Below are 10,765 nucleotides of genomic sequence, written 5' to 3'. Positions count from 1 at the left end.
GACTGTGGCCTACCACTACACAGGACCAAGCAGTGGGCAAAACACCCACTTGAGAGACTGTGGCTTTGCACTCCCCAGAACCAAGCAATGGGCACTACACCCACTTGAGACCGTGGCTTTGCACTCCCCAGGACCAAGCAGTGGGCAAACCAACCACTTGAGAGACTGTGGCCTTGCACTCCCCAGGACATCGCACAGGGCATGTAGCCCCCTCCAGGACCAGTTGTGTTGTACCATCTTCCGGCTAAGGTGCCCCCCAATTCCCCGGCCCCCTGAAGTGCCTGTGTATTTTCAACCTGATGCCCCTGCAGTGTTCTCTCCATGTTGTTGCAGGAGTGAGGTGGGGCCTTGGCCTATGTGTTGTGGCCCTGTGGCCCACACACATTGAGGACTGAGCAGTGTCCCTCCATTTGTAAATATGTATATACGTTTGTAATTTAATGGACTTATTCATGTTCTTAATCATATTTCACTCACTTTATTCCAATCATTGTGTCCTTGCATTATTCCTGAGGGGTACAGGGTGGATATGTAATGTTACTGCATCTGGTTGTGTGTATGGTGTTGGGGGTGTTACGTGTTGCATGTGTGTCTCACTCTCTTTTTCCTCCCCCCTCCCTTGTGTGCTAGGTGGCAGTACTCACCATGGTCGTCTTTGCCGGCGTTGGTGTTCGTAATGCAGGAAAAGTAGACGAGCATGGGGAATATGTGCAACTCGGGCTCCATGGCATCGTGGTTTTTCCCTGTGTCTCCAGAGGTGAGTCCTTTGACTTCTGTGTTCTGTTTCCACAATGCTTTTGATGTTGGTACCGCCCCGGAAAAGGTGGCAGATAAGATGGTCATAATGCAGTGGACGGTACATTGTCTTCCGCCTGGCTGTTAGCGGTTACCGCTGTGGTGCTTGTTGCTACCGTTGTGGCGGTTGGTGTGTAAAAGTGGCTGTCTGAGCGGTTTCCGTCGGGGGGGAGGGCGTGTTGTGTAGGAAAGTACCATCTTTCTTGGCATATTACATCCATTTTTACCTGTATGTCAGTATGTTTTTGCATGTATCACTGGGATCCTGCTGGTCAGGACCCCAGTGCTCATAGTTTATGGCGTAATGTGAGTGTTGTGTATAGTGCTTAACTGTGTCACTGATGCTCTGCTAATCAGAACCTCAGTGCTTATGCTCTATCTGCCTTTAAATTTGTCACTATAGGCTAGTGACCATTTTTACCAATTTTAATTGGCATACTGGAACACCCTTATAATTCCCTAGTATATGGTACCTAGGTACCCAGGGTATTGGGATTTCAAGAGATCCCTATGGGCTGCAGCATTTCTTTTGCCACCCATAGGGAGCTCAGACAAACCATTACACAGGACTGCCACTGTAGCCTGAGTGAAATAATGCACGTTATTTCACAGCCATTTTCACTGCACTTAAGTAACTTATAAGTCACCTATATATCTAACCTTCACTTGCTGAAGGTTAGGTGCAAAGTTACTAAGTGTGAGGGCACCCTTGCACTAGCAAAGGTGCCCCCACATAGTTCAGGGCCATTTCCCCGGACTTTGTGAGTGCGGGGACACCATTACACGTGTGCACTACATATAGGTCAATACCTATATGTAGCTTCACAATGGTAACACCGAATTTGGCCATGTAGCATTTCTAAGATCATGGAATTGTCCCCCCAAGCCAAATGTGGTATTGGGGAACCAATTCCATGCATCCCCGGGCCTCCACTATGGACCCCGGGTACTGCCAAACCAGCTCTCTGGGGTTTTTTCTGCAGCTACCGCTGCTGCCACTCCACAGACCGGTTTCTGTCCTCCTGGGGTCTGGGCAGCCCAGTCCCACGAAGGCAGAACAAAGCATTTCCTCTGAGAGCAGGGTGTTACACCCTCTCTCTTTGGAAACAGGTGTTAAAGGCTGGGGAGGGGTAGGCTCCCCCAGCCTCTGGAAATGCTTTGAAGGGCAAAAATGGTGCCCTCCTTCCATAAGCCAGTCTACACCAGTTTAGGGAACTCCCAGTCCCTGCACTGGCGTGAAACTGGACAAAGGAAAGGGGAGTGACCAGTTCCCTGTACATCACCACCCCAGGGGTGGTGCCCAGAGCTCCTCCAGTGTGTCACAGAGCTCTGACATCTTGTTTCCAGAGGTGTGAGGGCACTCTGGAGGCCTCTGAGTGGCCAGTGCCAGCAAGTGACGTCAGAGTCCCCTCCTGATAGGTGCTTACCTGACTAGGTGGCCAATCCTCCTCTGAGGGCTATTTAGGGTCTCTCCAGTGGGCTTTTCCTCAGATAACGACTTGCAAGAATCCAGCAGGACTCCTCTGCACTTCTCTCTTCGACTTCTGCCAAGGCTCGACTGCTGACTGCTCCAGGACGCCTGCAAAACTGCAACAAAGTAGCCAGAAGACTACCGGAGACATTGTATCGCCTAATCCTGCTGGCTTTCTCGACTGTTTCCTGGTGGTGCATGCTCTGGGGGCTGTCTGCTTTCACCCTGCACTGGAAGGCACGAAGAAATCTCCTGTGGGTCGACGGAATCTTTCCCCTGCTCCAGCAGGCCCCAAACTTCAGCTTCACCGGTACTCTGGGTCCCCTCTCATCCTGAGAAGCGTGGCCCCTGGAACACAGGTGGCGGACCCAAGTGACCCAGACTGTCCAGTGGTCCAACTGTCCAAATTTGGAGGAGGTAAGTCCTTGCCTCCCCTCGCCAGACAGTAATCTTGTGCACGCGTGATCTGCAGCTACAAGGGCTTCTGTGCACATTTCCAAGCAATCCTGCATGCACAGCCAAGCCTAGGTCCCCAGCACTCTGTCCTGTGATGCTCAGCTCCCTGAGTTGATCTCCCGTGTCATGGGACCTCCTTTTGCAGTGTTGAGACGACCACTGTGTTCAGTCTTCTTGAACACGTGTTCAAGGACTTCTGTGGGTGCTACCTGCTTGTGCATGGGCTCTCTACGTTGCTGAGGGCCCTCTCTGTCGCCTCTCCCAAGTGGCGACATCCAGGTCCTTCGTGGGCCGGGCAGCACCCTTTTTCTGTAACTGAGACTCTTGCAGCTAGCAAGGCTTGTTTGCACTATTTTGCCAAGGAAACACTTTTGCATCCTCCAGCACGCCGTGGGACATCTTCTACACAAAGAAGAACTTCCTACCTCCTTTCGTTGTTGCAGAATCTTCAGCTTCTTCAAACCGGAGGCAGACATTTTGCACCTTCATCCGTGGTTTAGTGGGCTCCTGCCCCCCCGCCCCCCCAGACTCTTTCGACTCTTGGACTTGGTCCCCTTCCTTTGCAGGTCCCCAGGTCCAGGAATCAGTCTTCAGTGCTTTGCAGTCTGTTGTGGTCTTCACAAAAAACCCTTATCACGACTTTAGTGTGTTTCTGGGGAAATAGTAGTACTTTACTCCTACTTTCCAGGGTCTTCGGGTGGGGTATCTTGGACACCCTTAGTGTTTTCTTACACTCCCAGCGACCCTCTACACACTATACTAGCCTAAGGGTCCATTTGTGGTTCGCATTCCACTTTCCTAGTATATGGTTTGTGTTGCCCCTAGGCCTATTGCATCCTATTGTATTCTACAGTGTTTGCACTACTTTCTGACTGTTTTGCTTACTTGATTTGGTTTGATGTGTATATTACTTACCTCCGAAGGGAGTATATCCTCAGATATTTTTGGCACATTGTCACTAAAATAAAGTACCTTTATTTTTAGTAACACTGGGTATTGTCTTTCTTATGATATAGTACCTATATGATATAAGTGGTATTGCATGAGCTTTGCATGTCTCCTAGTTCAGCCTTGGCTGCTCTGCTATAGCTAACTCTATCAGCCTAAGCTGCTAGAACATGACTGCTCTACTAATAAGGGATAACTGGACCTGGCACAAGGTGTAAATACCATTGGTACCCACTATAAGCCAGGCCAGCCTCCTACACACTGGACCCCCCTTTTAAGTCCCTAATATATGGTACCTAGGTACCCAGGGCATTGGGGTACCAGGAGATCCTATTGGGCTGCAACATTTCTTTTGCCACTCATAAGGAGCTCAGACAAACCCTTTCACAGGACTGCCACTGCAGCCTGCATAAAATAGTGCACACATTATTTCACAGCCATTTTCACTGCACTTAAGTAACTTATAAGTCACTTGTATGTCTAACCTTCAATTAATGAAGGCTAGGTGCAAAGTTACTAAGTGTGAGGGCACCCTCGCACTAGCAAAGGTGCCCCCACATAGTTCAGGGCCAATTCCCGGGGCTTTGTGAGTGCGGGGACGCCATTACACATGTACACTACATATAGGTCAATACCTATATATAGCTTCACAATGGTAACTCCAAATATAGCCATGTAAGGTGTCTAGGATCATGGAATTGTCCCCCATTCCAAATCTGGTATTGGGGAGCCAATTCCATGATTCATGGGGGCTCCACCATGGATCCCCAGTACTTACTGCCAAACCAGCTCTCTGAGGCTTGCACTGCAGCTACAGCTGCTGCCACCTCACAGACAGGGTTCTGCCCTCCTGGGGTCTGAGCAGCTCAGTCTCTGGAGGGCAGAACAAAGCATTTCCTTTAGGAGCAGGGTCTTACACCCTCTCTCTTTGGATACAGGTGTTACAGGCTGGGGAGGGGTAGCCTCCCCCAGCCTCTAGAAAAGCTTTAAAGGGCACAGATGGTGCCCTCCTTGCATAAGCCAGTCTACACCGATTCAGGGACCCCCAGCCCCTGCTCTGGCGTGAAACTGGACAAAGGAAAGGGGAGTGACCACTTCCCTGTCCATCACCACCCCAGGGGTGGTGCCCAGAGCACCTCCAGTGTGTCCCAGACTTCAGCCATCTTTTTTCTCCCAAGGTGTGTCCATACCTGATAAGGTAGCCAATCTCCCTCTCAGGGCTATTTAGGGTCTCTCCTGTGGGTTCTCTTCAGATTCTACTTGCAAATTTTCAGCAGGAATCCTCTGCAATTACTACTTCATCCTCTGACCTTGGATAAACCGCAGACTGTTCCAGGAACTGCTGTAACAGCGACAAAGTATTCAGAAGGACTACTTTTCCTCTGTAACTTCAGCTCCAGCCAGCAACTGCAACAGTTTCCACGGTGTGCCCGCTTTGGGGACTCCCTGTCTTCACTCTGGTCCAGAAGGGCCAAAGAAATATCCTGTGGAGTGACTTCCCTGCTCTTGCATGCACCTTCTAAGTCGACGACCGGTTCCCTTGGACTCCTCTCCTGGCAACGAGCATGCTCCTTTGAACACAGGTGGTGGTCCCCTTCCACACAGACTGTCCTGAGGTCCTGCTGTCCCAATTTGGAGGAGGTAAGACCTTGCCTTCCCCAAGTACAACAGTACCCCTTTGCACTGCATCTTCTTCACCTCCTGAGGCCTCTGTGCACTATTTGCGAAATTCCTTCATGCACAGCCTAGCCCAGGTCCCCAGCACTCTATCCTGCGACGCTCAACTCGCTGAGTTGATCTCCGGTGGCGTGGGACCTTCCTTTGTAGTGCTGCACCAACCGCAGTTTGCACCTCCTTTGCCCCTGTGTCCTGGCACTCCCATGGGTGCTGTCTGATATTCTGAGGGCTCTATGAAGTGCTGAGAGCCCCCTCTTCCTCCTCACGTAGAGTTGAGGCCCCCAGGTCCCTCCTGGGTCCAGACAGCACCACTTTGAAGCAAAATGCGACTTTGCCGGAACCAGGCTTGTTGGACGAATCCAGTGCCAAAATTCACCTGCATCAAACTTCTCTTCGTGGGACATCCATTGCATCACGCAGGAACCCAATGACATCTTCCTTGGGTGCATTCTGCAGTCTTCTGGGTTGGCAGGGGCACCTGTCCTTCCTGGAAATTCTTCTAACTTCTGGACTTGGTCTCCTTCCTTTGCAGGTCTTCAGGTCCAGGAATCCACCATTTGTTGTTTGCAGTCTTGCTTGGTTCTTGCAATAACTCTAATCACGACTTGTAGCGTGTCCTAAGGAAACTTGCAGTACTTTACACCTACTTTCCTGGGCTCTGGGGTGGGGTAATTTACTTACCTTTACTGTATTCTTACTCTCCCAGTGATTCTCTACACACTACACTTGTCTAAGGGGGAATTTGTGATTCGCATTCCACTTTCTTAGTATATGGTTTGTGTTGCCCCTAGACCTATTTTCTTCCATTGCATTCTATAGCATTTCCTATTGTTTGTACTATCCTATGTCTAATTACTTACCTTATTTTGGTGTCTAGTATATATTGTGTATAGTACTTACCGCCAGAAGGAGTATTGCTTCTAAGATATGTTTGGACTTGTGTCACCCAAATAAACTACCTTTATTTTTGGTAACACTGAGTATTGTCTTTACTTGTGCATAAGTACTTTGTAACTATAAGTGGTATTGCAGGAGCTTTGCATGTCTCCTAGTTCAGCTTAAGCTGCTCTGCTATAGCTACCTCTATCAGCCTATGTTCCTAGAACACTACTACTTCACTAATAAGGGATAACTGGACCTCGTATTAGGTGTAGGTATCCAAGGTACCCACTACAAACCAGCCCAGTCTCCTACAAGCATACTGACAAAACAGTAAAACATACAGACATATAGGCCACAAACTATGAGCAATGGGGTCCTGACTAGCAGGATCCCAGTGAGACAGTAAAACACACTGACAAACAGGCCAAAAATGAGGGTAACCAAGCTGGAAGAACGAGTTACTTACCTTCGGTAACGACTTTTCTGGTGGATACATTAGCTACCTGTGGATTCCTCACCTAATGAATACTCCCATGGCGCCAGCATTCGACGGAAATCTTCTTACTAGTCTCTGCACGTCGACGAGGACGTCACTCTTGCCCACGCGACGCCGTCTGACGTCATACAGGCAATAAGAGGTCCTCGCCGACGTGCCGATGACAGTACCAACATTTTTTACGTGCATGAGAATAATAATAACCCAATGTAATGAAAGAGCAAAGCAACATCTCTTAATATTGTAAATCACACAACATTGCAATAAAATAGCTGTAGATTTAATATACCCACCTTTTTTTTATTTTTTTTTAACAAATAAATATATTTATACATACGAATCATGTATATACACAATATATATAGATTTATATATAAATATACACATATATACAAATATCATATATGCAAAATGTATTGCAACTTTGAAGACCAAAAGGAGCACACTCAAGGATTGCTTGGAGAGACCAAAAAGGCAACGGGGAGGCGGGTGGTACCGTGAGGAATCCACAGGTAGCTAATGTATCCACCAGAAAAGTCGTTACCGAAGGTAAGTAACTCGTTCTTCTGATGGATACAACTACCTGTGGATTCCTCACCTAATGAATAGAGTCCCAAAGCAGTACCACGCCCGGCGGTGGGTGCCTAAATGGTCAAACCAAGAAATCCTGCAGCACTGACCGTGCAAAATGACCGTCCCTTCTGACCTCAGAGTCCAAACAGTAATGTTTCACAAACGTGTGAAGGGACGACCAAGTTGCGGCCTTGCAGATGTCGACCACAGGAACACCCCTGGCCAAGGCCGAAGTGGCCGACTTAGCTCTGGTGGAATGAGCTCTAATGCCCTCAGGCGGATCCTTCTTTGCCAAAGAGTAACAGATTTTAATGCAAAGAACAACCCACCTGGAGAGTGTTCTCTTGTGGACTGCCTTTCCTCTCCTCTTGCCCACGTATCCGACAAACAGCTGATCCTCCAGCCTGATATCCTTCATTCTGTCGATATAGAAGCTCAACGCCCTTTTTGGGTCCAGGCGATGTAGTCTTTCTTCCTCCTTTGAAGGATGAGGCGGAGGATAAAACGTGGACAAAGTAATTGTCTGAGCCAAATGGAAGGGTGAAACAACCTTCGGAAGGAAAGCAGCCTTGGTCCTCAACACCACCTTATCCCCATAAAACGTTATATAAGGGGGTTTAACCGATAAGGCCTGCAACTCACTCACTCTCCTTGCAGATGTTATAGCTACCAGGAATACTGTTTTAATAACCAAATACCTTAAAGGGCAAGAATGCAAAGGCTCAAAAGGGGACCCCATAAGGAAAGTCAGGACCAAGGACAAATCCCATTGAGGCATAACGAATGGTTTTGGAGGATATTGATTCAGAAGACCTTTCAAGAATCTGAGAACAATAGGGGATTTAAATAACGACGGTTGGTCTGGAAGACAAATGAAGGCTGACAAGGCCGACAAATAACCCTTAATGGTAGCCACTGCACAACCTTTCTGCGCTAGAGACAGTGCAAAAGACAAAACATGTGACAGATGAGCATGTAAGGGATCAATCTGTCTCTCTCCACACCACATAACAAATTTAGACCACCTATTAGCGTAGATCGATTTAGTGGAGTGTCGCCTGGCCGCTAAGATAACATCCACTACATCAGGCGGGAGAGAGAAGGAACTCAGGTTGCCCCGTTCAATCTCCAAGCATGTAGGTGCAGACTCTGGAGGTTGGGGTGTAAAACCTGCCCCTGCGACTGCGAGAGGAGGTCTGCCCTGAGAGGGAGACGGAGCAGAGGGCACAGTGAGAGTTGGAGAAGGTCGGAGTACCATACCCTCCTTGGCCAATCCGGAGCTATTAAGATGACTTGGGCCCGGTCTTGGCGAATTTTCCTCAACACTCGAGGAATCAAGGGTATGGGGGGAAACGCGTAAAGCAACTGGTCGCACCAGGTTATCTGAAACGCGTCCCCCAATGCTCCCTGCATCGGATACTGGAGGCTGCAGAATAACGGGCAATGCGCGTTCTCCCGAGTGGCAAACAGATCTATCCGAGGAAACCCCCACATCTGGAAGATTAAACAGACTTGATCTGGATGGAGACGCCACTCGTGGTCTGCCGAGAATTGGCGACTGAGACTGTCCGCACGTACATTCAAGACCCCGGCCAGATGATTTGCCACCAAGCAAATCTGATGGTCCTTTGCCCAGGACCATAGCCGAAGAGCTTCTCTGCAGAGAAGGTACGACCCTACTCCTCCCTGTTTGTTTATGTACCACATCGTGGTAGTATTGTCCGTCAGGACTTGTACCGACTGACCACAAAGGGATGGGAGGAAGGCCTTGAGAGCCAGACGTACAGCCCGTAACTCCAACAGATTGATATGAAACACCTGTTCCTCTGGAGACCAAAGCCCTTTGATCTCCAGATCCCCCAGATGAGCTCCCCATCCTAGGGTGGAAGCATCCGTTATTACCGTGGCCACTGGTGGCGACTGCGCGAACGGCTTTCCCTGTGAAAGATTGTTGCCCGCAATCCACCACTTCAATTCCACAGCAGCATCTCTGGAGATCTTGACAGTACCTTCTAAATCTCCCTTGTGTTGAGACCACTGCCTTCGGAGGCACCACTGAAGAGCCTTCATGTGCCAGCGAGCATGCGTGACTAACAGAATGCAGGAGGCGAACAGACCGAGCAGACGAAGGACCTTGAGGACTGGAACTACCGCTCCATTTCGAAACATTGGAACCAATTCCTGAATATCTTGAATCCGCTGAGGCGGAGGAAAGGCTCGATTCAATGTTGTATCCAGTACTGCCCCTATGAACAGGAGGCGCTGAGAGGGCTCCAGGTGAGATTTGGGCACGTTCACCGAAAAGCCCAGGTCGAACAACAACTGGGTTGTTGACTGCAGATGATGCAACACAAGCTCCGGGGACTTGGCTTTGATCAACCAGTCGTCCAAGTAAGGGAATACTGCTATCCCCTTCCTTCTGAGCTCCGCCGCAACCACTGACATCACCTTTGTGAAGACTCGAGGTGCTGAAGTAAGACCAAACGGGAGGACCGCAAACTGATAGTGCTGCGACCCTACCACAAACCGGAGATACTTCCTGTGCGACTTGAGTATCGGGATATGAAAGTAAGCATCCTGCAAGTCGACAGACACCATCCAATCTTCCTTGTTCAACGCCAAAAGCACCTGTGCTAGGGTCAGCATCTTGAACTTTTCCTGTTTGAGGAACCAATTCAAGATCCTCAGATCCAGGATTGGTCTCAACTGACCATCCTTTTTGGGAATCAGGAAGTATCTTGAGTAACAACCTCGACCCTTTTCCTGCTCTGGGACCAACTCTACCGCGCCCTTTGAAAGGAGGACTTGAACCTCCTGTTCTAGCAACAGGAGGTGTTCTTCTGAACAATAAGATGGGCGGGGCGGGAACTCCCGAAAGGGAAGGGCGTAGCCTTTTCCCACAATGCCGAGAACCCAAGTGTCCGTTGTGATAGACTTCCACTTGTGGAGAAAATGCTGTAATCTTCCCCCTACAGGAGAGGAGTGAGTGGGAAACGGTGGAAGCCTAAGGCTGCTTCCCCTGCTGCACCCCTCCAGAGGACGAGGAAGAGGCAGAGTGCTGTTGAGAGGCTCCTCTGGTACGGACCCCACCCCTCCCCCTCCCTCCCTCTAAATGACCTATAGGGGAGGGAAGAGGCGGGTTGCTGGAACCTCCCCCAAAAGGAAGAGGAATAAGAGCCACGCCCAAATCCCCGAAACCTCCTGAAAAATCTAGAAGAGGCAGAGGAAGAAGGAGCTTGCAGTCCTAACGATTTGGCTGTGGCTCTGCTCTCCTTAAATCGTTCCAAGGCCGAATCTGCCTTGGCTCCAAACAGTCTGTCCCCATCAAACGGGAGGTCCAGCAGGGTCGACTGCACATCCGCAGAGAACCCTGAGTTTCGGAGCCAGGCCTGTCTTCTTGCCACCACAGCCGTGCCCATCGCCCTGGCCACCGAGTCGGTCGTGTCCAGCCCAGACTGGATAATCTG

Source organism: Pleurodeles waltl, chromosome 2_2, assembly GCF_031143425.1.
Source record: "Pleurodeles waltl isolate 20211129_DDA chromosome 2_2, aPleWal1.hap1.20221129, whole genome shotgun sequence".
In the NCBI taxonomy this organism is placed as follows: domain Eukaryota; kingdom Metazoa; phylum Chordata; class Amphibia; order Caudata; family Salamandridae; genus Pleurodeles; species Pleurodeles waltl.
The sequence above is the reverse complement of the archived record's forward strand: the minus strand, read 5'-3'. Positions refer to the sequence as shown.